This window comes from Cryptomeria japonica, unplaced genomic scaffold (assembly GCF_030272615.1).
Source record: "Cryptomeria japonica unplaced genomic scaffold, Sugi_1.0 HiC_scaffold_169, whole genome shotgun sequence".
NCBI classification, from domain to species: Eukaryota; Viridiplantae; Streptophyta; class Pinopsida; order Cupressales; family Cupressaceae; genus Cryptomeria; species Cryptomeria japonica.
Genome location: NW_026728991.1, coordinates 85,001 through 95,225, shown reverse-complemented (window position 1 = coordinate 95,225; position 10,225 = coordinate 85,001).

Below are 10,225 nucleotides of genomic sequence, written 5' to 3'. Positions count from 1 at the left end.
TCCCCTGGTTGTGCGCATTGCGCCAACCTCAAAGACCCTGCATTGCGGATGAAGTCGAAAGTCAGAGTTTGGTGTGCTACAAGGTGTGGTCGAAGGTGCTCACCTAGGTGTGCACCTTTGGAGCGCAGGAAAAGTGCCCTCCAAAAGTGCGCACCTTTGGAGTGCACAAAAGTGCCCTCCAAAAGTGCGCACCTTTGGAGCGCACAAAAGTGCCCTCCAAAAAGTGCCCTCCAAAAGTGCGCACCTTTGGAGCGCACAAAAGTGCCCTCCAAAAAGTGCCCTCCAAAAGTGCGCACCTTTGGAGTGCAGAAAAGTGCCCTCCAAAAAGTGCCCTCCAAAAGTGTGCACCTTTGGAGTGCACAAAAGTGCCCTCCAAAAGTGCGCACCTTTGGAGCGCAGAAAAGTGCCCTCCAAAAAGTGCCCTCCAAAAGTGCGCACCTTTGGAGCGCAGAAAAGTGCCCTCCAAAAAGTGCCCTCCAAAAGTGCGCACCTTTGGAGCGCAGAAAAGTGCCCTCCAAAAAGTGCCCTCCAAAAGTGCGCACCTTTGGAGCGCAGAAAAGTGCCCTCCAAAAAGTGCCCTCCAAAAGTGCGCACCTTTGGAGCGCACAAAAGTGCCCTCCAAAAAGTGCCCTCCAAAAGTGCGCACCTTTGGAGCGCACAAAAGTGCCCTCCAAAAGTGCGCACCTTTGGAGCGCACAAAAGTGCCCTCCAAAAGTGCGCACTTTTGGTGCGCACCAAGGCGCTGGTTCGGTCGTTGCAGGCGAGTTCGGAAGTTGGGGTCGATGTCCTGAGCGGAGGTGCAAACTACACAGGTGTCGGAATCGGACAAATAGCTTATATAGGGGAGGTGTATGCTTCGATGGGTCGACTCCCCAGGTTGAGCGCACCGCGCCAACCTCAAAGACCCTACGGTATGGATGAAGTCGGAAGTTGGGTCCGATGACCGATTCGATTAGTAGGTATGCTCATGAGGTCGGAATTTGGGTCCGATGACCTGCCATGTGCAGGAAGGCGAATGTTGGCACTGTGCGTTGCAAGGTGCACACCAAGGTGCTGGTGCGGTCTTTTTAGTCGAGTTCGGAAGTTGGGGTCGATGTCCTGATCGGAGGTGCAAGCTACACAGGTGTGGGAATCGGACAAATAGCTTATATAGGGGAGGTGTATGCTTCGTTGGGTCGACTCCCCGGGTTGAGCGCACCGCGCCAACCTCAAAGACCCTACGGTATGGATGAAGTCGGAAGTTGGGTCCGATGACCGATTCGATATGTAGGCATACTCGCGAGGTCGGAATTTGGGTCCGATGACCTGCCATGTGCAGGAAGGCGAATGTTGGCACTGTGCGTTGCAAGGTGCGCACCAAGGCGCTGGTTCGGTCGTTGCAGGCGAGTTCGGAAGTTGGGGTCGATGTCCTGATCGGAGGTGCAAACTACACAGGTGTGGGAATCGGACAAATAGCTTATATAGGGGAGGTGTATGCTTCGTTGGGTCGACTCCCCGGGTTGAGCGCACCGCGCCAACCTCAAAGACCCTACGGTATGGATGAAGTCGGAAGTTGTGTCCGATGACCGATTCGATATGTAGGCATACTCGCGAGGTCGGAATTTGGGTCCGATGACCTGCCATGTGCAGGAAGGCGAATGTTGGGACTGTGCGTCGCAAGGTGCGCACCAAGGCGCTGGTGCCGTTGTTGCAGTCGAGTTCGGAAGTTGGGGTCGATGTCCTGGTCAGAGGTGCAAACTACACAGGTGTGGGAATCGGACAAATAGCTTATATAGGGGAGGTGTATGCTTCGATGGGTCGACTCCCCGGGTTGAGCGCACCGCGCCAACCTCAAAGACCCTACAGTATGGATGAAGTCGGAAGTTGGGTCCGATGACCGATTCGATACGTAGGCATATTGGCGAGGTCTGAATTTGTGTCCGATGACCTGCCATGCGCAGGAAGGCGGAATTTGGGTCCGATGACCGAGTTGATGGCGTGCCATGCGCAGAAAGGCGGAATTTGGGTCCGATGACCGAGTTGATGTTGATGGCCCGCCATGCACAGGAAGGCGGAATTTGGGTCCGATGACCGATTTGAAGGCGTGCCATGCGCAGAAAGGCGGAGTTTGGGTCCGATGACCGAGTTGATATTGATGGCCCGCCATGCGCAGGAAGGCGGAATTTGGGTCCGATGACCTGACATACGCATGGAGTCCGACTCGGGGGCCGATGTTCGATTCGATGACTTGCATTGTGGGTAAAGTCGGAAGTTGTGGTCTTTGACCCGATTCGATGACCAGACTTCGGCTGCTTGAGAATCGGACAAATAACTTATATAGGGGAGGTAGTGTTCTCGAGCCTTCTCCCCCCGTGCCCGTTTATGTCGATTGATGCTGGTGCTCGACTGGTTGGAGCGCTCGGATGCAAAAATCTTGCACCAGGATTTATCGATTGTGATGGACACGGCAAGTCTCCTGATTGCTATGCAGGAGCTCATCGTGAATCTCTATGCGGCCTTGGTATGGACTCGACCTGCGGAATGGTTCGGCAATGGTAGTCGCTCCAACACGTCCTTGCAATGGCCACAGAGGTGATTCGACTAGAGCTCCAGTCTAGCTTTTGGGTTGCTTGGCGGACTGGTATAGCCGCGATCGAGTTCCGGCCATGAACGTTTTAGATAGCTCTTGGGCTTTCTGGGACGGAAGTCGGAAGTTTGGGCTGTTGTCCGATTTGATGACCATTCTTCGGATGTGTGAGAATCGGACAAATAACTTATATAGGGGACTGTGTTGTCTCACGCAGCCCCCTCCGTGCCCCTCTATCTCGACCGATGTTGGTGCTTGAAAGGGTTGGGATCGCTCGGATTTATAAACGTGCACCACCATTTGTCGAGTGTGAGGGACGCGGCAGGTCTCCTAAATGCTATACGGGCGCTCTCTGAGAATCTCTATCCGGCCTCGACACAGACTAGTCTTGCTGAATGGTTTGGCACTGGTAGTCGATCCAACACGTCGTTGTTGTGGCCGCCTAGGCGATTCGATTCGAGCCCCCGTCTAGCTTTTGGGTTGCTTGGCGGATTTTGCCCTATCCGCAAGTGAGCTCGGTCCCTAAACGTTCGAGAAACCCGATTGCTATGCGCCGACTCTCTTTCTTGCGAGCCTCCATCTAGCTTTTGGGTCTCTACGGAAGTCGGAATCTGGGACCGTTGTTTGATTCGACGAGGCAGACTACGGTTGTGCGAGAATCGGACAAATAACTTATATAGGGGAGGTGTTGACTGGAGCATTCTCCCCCGTGCCCCTCTAACTCGACCAATGCTGGCGCTCGAACGGTGGTAGCGCTCGGATTTTCGTTGAGCGCCAGCATTGGTCGATTTAGAGGGGCATGCGAGATTCCCGAATGCTATGCGAGGGCTCTAACGGAAATGTCTATTGGTTTCGGTATGGATGCAATTGCGAGTGGTTCGGCAAAGGTAGTCGTTCCGATGCGTCCATGTCGTGGCCAAATCGATAATTCGATTTGAGCCCTCGTATAGCATTTGGGTCTCTCGATGTGATTCCGCATTCCAGTCCCTTTGGGCACTGCTTGAGCCGCATCCCAGGGGGTTCCCTTCCCAATAATCTGCCTCGCAACCCGATTGCTATGCGGTGAGGCTCCTCGGCCGCCTCGGAACTATCTGTGTATCAGACGCATCGCGGGATAAGGGGTTGGCAACGGTAGTCGCCCCAAGCGCGTCCGATGCTTGGACCATTCCGAGGCGGCCCTGAAGCCTCTTCCGTCTAGCCGTTGGGTCCTTCTCGCCGCATCCCTTGCCTCGCACCCCGATTGCTATGCGGTGAGGCTCCTCGGCCGCCTTGGAACTATCTGTGTATCAGACGCATCGCGGGATAAGGGGTTGTCACTGGTAGTCGCCCCAAGCGCGTCCGATGCTTGGACCATTCCGAGGCGGCCCTGAAGCCTCTTCCGTCTAGCCGTTGGGTCCTTCTCGCCGCATCCCTCGACTCGCACCCCGATTGCTATGCGGTGAGGCTCCTCGGCCGCCTTGGAACTATCTGTGTATCGGACGCGTCGCGGGATAAGGGGTTGTCACTGGTAGTCGCCCCAAGCGCGTCCGATGCTTGGACCATTCCGAGGCGGCCCTGAAGCCTCTTCCGTCTAGCCGTTGGGTCCTTCTCGCCGCATCCCTCGCCTCGCACCCCGATTGCTATGCGGTGAGGCTCCTCGGCCGCCTTGGAACTATCTGTGTATCGGACGCGTCGCGGGATAAGGGGTTGTCACTGGTAGTCGCCCCAAGCGCGTGCGATGCATGGACCATTCCCAGGCGGCCCTGAAGCCTCTTCCGTCTAGCCGTTGGGTCCTTCTCGCCGCATCCCTCGCCTCGCACCCCGATTGCTATGCGGTGAGGCTCCTCGGCCGCCTTGGAACTATCTGTGTATCGGACGCGTCGCGGGATAAGGGGTTGTCACTGGTAGTCGCCCCAAGCGCGTCCGATGCTTGGACCATTCCGAGGCGGCCCTGAAGCCTCTTCCGTCTAGCCGTTGGGTCCTTCTCGCCGCATCCCTCGCCTCGCACCCCGATTGCTATGCGGTGAGGCTCCTCGGCCGCCTTGGAACTATCTGTGTATCGGACGCGTCGCGGGATAAGGGGTTGTCACTGGTAGTCGCCCCAAGCGCGTCCGATGCTTGGACCATTCCGAGGCGGCCCTGAAGCCTCTTCCGTCTAGCCGTTGGGTCCTTCTCGCCGCATCCCTCGCCTCGCACCCCGATTGCTATGCGGTGAGGCTCCTCGGCCGCCTTGGAACTATCTGTGTATCGGACGCGTCGCGGGATAAGGGGTTGTCACTGGTAGTCGCCCCAAGCGCGTCCGATGCTTGGACCATTCCGAGGCGGCCCTGAAGCCTCTTCCGTCTAGCCGTTGGGTCCTTCTCGCCGCATCCCTCGCCTCGCACCCCGATTGCTATGCGGTGAGGCTCCTCGGCCGCCTTGGAACTATCTGTGTATCGGACGCATCGCGGGATAAGGGGTTGTCACTGGTAGTCGCCCCAAGCGCGTCCGATGCTTGGACCATTCCGAGGCGGCCCTGAAGCCTCTTCCGTCTAGCCGTTGGGTCCTTCTCGCCGCATCCCTCGCCTCGCACCCCGATTGCTATGCGGTGAGGCTCCTCGGCCGCCTTGGAACTATCTGTGTATCGGACGCGTCGCGGGATAAGGGGTTGTCACTGGTAGTCGCCCCAAGCGCGTCCGATGCTTGGACCATTCCGAGGCGGCCCTGAAGCCTCTTCCGTCTAGCCGTTGGGTCCTTCTCGCCGCATCCCTCGCCTCGCACCCCGATTGCTATGCGGTGAGGCTCCTCGGCCGCCTTGGAACTATCTGTGTATCGGACGCGTCGCGGGATAAGGGGTTGTCACTGGTAGTCGCCCCAAGCGCGTCCGATGCTTGGACCATTCCGAGGCGGACCTGAAGCCTCTTCCGTCTAGCCGTTGGGTCCTTCTCGCCGCATCCCTCGCCTCGCACCCCGATTGCTATGCGGTGAGGCTCCTCGGCCGCCTTGGAACTATCTGTGTATCGGACGCGTCGCGGGATAAGGGGTTGTCACTGGTAGTCGCCCCAAGCGCGTCCGATGCTTGGACCATTCCGAGGCGGCCCTGAAGCCTCTTCCGTCTAGCCGTTGGGTCCTTCTTGCCGCATCCCTCGCCTCGCACCCCGATTGCTATGCGGTGAGGCTCCTCGGCCGCCTTGGAACTATCTGTGTATCGGACGCGTCGCGGGATAAGGGGTTGTCACTGGTAGTCGCCCCAAGCGCGTCCGATGCTTGGACCATTCCGAGGCGGCCCTGAAGCCTCTTCCGTCTAGCCGTTGGGTCCTTCTCGCCGCATCCCTCGCCTCGCACCCCGATTGCTATGCGGTGAGGCTCCTCGGCCGCCTTGGAACTATCTGTGTATCGGACGCATCGCGGGATAAGGGGTTGTCACTGGTAGTCGCCCCAAGCGCGTCCGATGCTTGGACCATTCCGAGGCGGCCCTGAAGCCTCTTCCGTCTAGCCGTTGGGTCCTTCTCGCCGCATCCCTCGCCTCGCACCCCGATTGCTATGCGGTGAGGCTCCTCGGCCGCCTTGGAACTATCTGTGTATCGGACGCGTCGCGGGATAAGGGGTTGTCACTGGTAGTCGCCCCAAGCGCGTCCGATGCTTGGACCATTCCGAGGCGGACCTGAAGCCTCTTCCGTCTAGCCGTTGGGTCCTTCTCGCCGCATCCCTCGCCTCGCACCCCGATTGCTATGCGGTGAGGCTCCTCGGCCGCCTTGGAACTATCTGTGTATCGGACGCGTCGCGGGATAAGGGGTTGTCACTGGTAGTCGCCCCAAGCGCGTCCGATGCTTGGACCATTCCGAGGCGGCCCTGAAGCCTCTTCCGTCTAGCCGTTGGGTCCTTCTCGCCGCATCCCTCGCCTCGCACCCCGATTGCTATGCGGTGAGGCTCCTCGGCCGCCTTGGAACTATCTGTGTATCGGACGCGTCGCGGGATAAGGGGTTGTCACTGGTAGTCGCCCCAAGCGCGTCCGATGCTTGGACCATTCCGAGGCGGACCTGAAGCCTCTTCCCTCTAGCCGTTGGGGCTTTCTCGCCGCATCCCTCGCCTCGCACCCCGATTGCTATTCGGTGAGGCTCCTCGGCCGCCTTGGAACTATCTGTGTATCGGACGCATCGCGGGATAAGGGGTTGGCAGTGGTAGTCGCCCCAAGCGCGTCCGATGCTTGGACCATTCCGAGGCGGCCCTGCAGCCTCTTCCGTCTAGCCGTTGGGGCCATCTCGCTGCATCCCCCACCTCGCACCACGATTGCTATGCGGTGAGGCTCCTTGGCCGCCTCGGAACTATCTGTGTATCGGACGCATCGCGGGATAAGGGGTTGTCACTGGTAGTCGCCCCAAGCGCGTCCGATGCTTGGACTATTCCGAGGCGGCCCTGCAGCCTCTTCCGTCTAGCCGTTGGGGCCATCTCGCCGCATCCCCCAGCTCCTCGGCCGCCTCGGAACTATCTGTGTATCGGACGCATCGCGGGATAAGGGGTTGGCAGTGGTAGTCGCCCCAAGCGCGTTCGATGCTTGGACTATTCCGAGGCGGCCCCGCAGCCTCTTCCGTCTACCCTTTGGGGCCATCTCGCCGCATCCCTCGCCTCGCACCCCGATTGCTATGCGGTGAGGCTCCTCGGCCGCCTGGGAACTATCTTCGTATCGGATGCATCGCGGGATAAGGGGTTGTCACTGGTAGTCGCCCCAAGCGCGTCCGATGCTTGGACTATTCCGAGGCGGCCCTGTGGCCTCTTCCGTCTAGCCGTTGGGGCCATCTCGCCGCATCCCTCACCTCGCACCCCCATTGCTATGCGGTGAGGCTCCTCGGCCGCCTTGGAACTGTCTTCGTATCGGAAGCATCGCGGGATAAGGGGTTGTCACTGGTAGTCGCCCCAAGCGCGTCCGATGCTTGGACTATTCCGAGGCGGCCCTGCAGCCTCTTCCGTCTAGCCGTTGGGGCCATCTCGCCGCATCCCCCACCTCGCACCCGGATTGCTATGCGGTGAGGCTCCTCGGCCGCCTTGGAACTATCTTCGTATCGGACGCATCGCGGGATAAGGGGTTGTCACTGGTAGTCGCCCCAAGCGCGTCCGATGCTTGGACTATTCCGACGCGGCCCTGTGGCCTCTTCCGTCTAGCCGTTGGGGCCATCTCGCCGCATCCCCCACCTCGCACCCCGATTGCTATGCGGTGAGGCTCCTCGGCCGCCTTGGAACCATCTTCGTATCGGACGCATCGCGGGATGAGGGGTTGTCACTGGTAGTCGCCCCAAGCGCGTCCGATGCTTGGACCATTCCGAGGCGGCCCTGAAGCCTCTTCCGTCTAGCCGTTGGGGCCTTCCCGCCCCATCCCTCGCCTCGCACCCCCGATTGCTATGCGGTGAGGCTCCTCGGCCGCCTTGGAACCATCTGTGTATCGGACGCATCGCGGGATAAGGGGTTGGCACTGGTAGTCGCCCCAAGCGCGTCCGATGCTTGGAGCATTCCGAGGTGGCCCTGAAGCCTCTTCCGTCTAGCCGTTGGGGCCTTCCCGCCCCATCCCTCGCCTCGCACCCCGATTGATATGCGGTGAGGCTCCTCGGCCGCCTTGGAACTATCTGTGTATCGGACGCATCGCGGGATAAGGGGTTGGCACTGGTAGTCGTCCCAATCGCGTCCGATGCTTGGACCATTCCGAGGCGGCCCTGCAGCCTCTTCCGTTTAGCCGTCGGGGCCTTCCCGCCGCATCCCTCGCCTCGCATCCCGATTCCTATGCGGTGAGTCTTCTCGGCCGCCGCGGAACTATACCTGTTATTGCTACTGCATCCTTCGGCTGGTAACCTCCTCTGCCGCCTTGGAACGTTCTCTTTGTCGGACGCGTCGCGGGATAAGGGGTTGGCACTGGTAGTCGCCCCAAGCGCGCCCGATGCATAGACCGCTCCGAGTTGACCTTGCTTTCAGCCTCTCACATGCATAGACCTCTCTGAGTCGACCCTGCAGCCTCTCACGTTTAGCCTTTGGAATCTCGCCTCACAACATGATTGCTATCCTTGATGCATCCCTTGCCTCGAGCCCTGATTGCTTTCTTGGCTGCATCCCTCCTCTCCTCACAGCCCGGTTGTCATCACTGCTTCATCCGTCGCTTCATGCATTCTGGCTGCTGGGCCCTTCCCACCGCACACCTCGATTGCTATCTCTTCTGCATCACACACCCCGATTGCTATCTCTGCTACATCCCTCGGCTCTCACTTCTGCATCCTTCGCCTCCCACCTCGATTGCTATCAATGCTGCATCCGTAACCTCACACCCCGATTGCTATGCGGGGAGGCTCCTTGGCCGCCTTGGAAATTTCTGTGTGTCGGACGCACCGCGGGATAAGGGGTTGGCACTGGTAGTCGCCCCAAGTGCGCCCGATTCTTAGACCGCTTCGAGGTGACCTCGTAGCCTCTTTCGTCCAGGCTTCCTGCCTTCAACGCCCTTTTTACACCTCGATTGCTATGCGCGGGCTCGTTGGCGTCTATCACCTCTCTGCGAAGAGTGGCACGATGATTGTTGGGGTAAATCGTAGCAGTCCGATCTCTGGCCTTGGGCCATTGTGAGGGCTGATCGATTTCCTGTGCGCATCTCGTGTTCGCCCAGTAACAGACTCGACGACTTGTAATCGGTCTTGTTCCCGATTGTTCCTGGAGGTAGTCTTCGGAACTCTTGGATTTGACCTGTCACTCGAACTGTCCTCTTCCGAGGATGCTTGTGTGTGTGTGCTTGTGCCATTTCCTTGGCGGTATTAACGAGATATTAAAGAGCGGAGTGAGCGCCTCGCCCAGCTATGTTTGGGGCTCTCACTCCCTTACCCGGTGTGCGACCGCTTTGCACGTAGGTTGCGGAGCATCGCGACTCTTTCGATGTTTGGCGGTTGTCTTCCGGTGATGCGTTGGTCCCGAAGTGCACGTTACTAGCATTTCTGCCATTGTTCTCGATCTTTGGCACGTTCCTTCGTTGCAATTGGATATATATCTCCGTTTATACGCGCAGGCTTCTCCCGCCTATTCAGCGCTGTCCCACTCTCAGCACTCTCGTGGTCTCCTTGGCTTCTCTCTCCCGTGAGCGAGCTCTCTTCTCGAGTCTTTTCCATGTCCCATGGAGGTTGCCTTGCGAAATTCGGGCACACAAACGTGACCGGATAAGAGCGGAATTGCCTATGAGGAGAAGCTCACCTTAGGGAGCAGCAATGCCGAGTGTTTCGACAGAGGGTAGAGGGGGCGTTGTTTGGGCGGTTGCACAAAAGAGTGCTACGGTTGCACTGAAGGTTGCTTCTTCGTCTCCGACGAACTCTTCGAGGCAAAAAAGCTTGTATACGGGGTCGAGGTGGGACTGTTCGTGCGAGTTGCGCCACCAAAAGTGCGTAGGGGGCATATACCTGGGAAATGGATGTCTCTGAGTGGCCTTACTCGGTCGCGTGCACGGTGCATTCTCTAACGGCAGGACTGTCGCGAGCATGTGCGGTTCGGATGTTTTCGGGTAAAGGGTTCCGTACGGGATGTTCTTCCCAGGCTCCTGTGAACCGAGACTCTGCATCGTCGTGCTCCGGCTCCCGTGGGTGCTTCATGCCTCGTCGAGCTGTTTGTCGTGGACGATTAAGGCCGAGGCCTTCCTTCGAGAGGGGAATTGTTCAGGCTGGTCGAGGCGGGATTGTTCGTGCG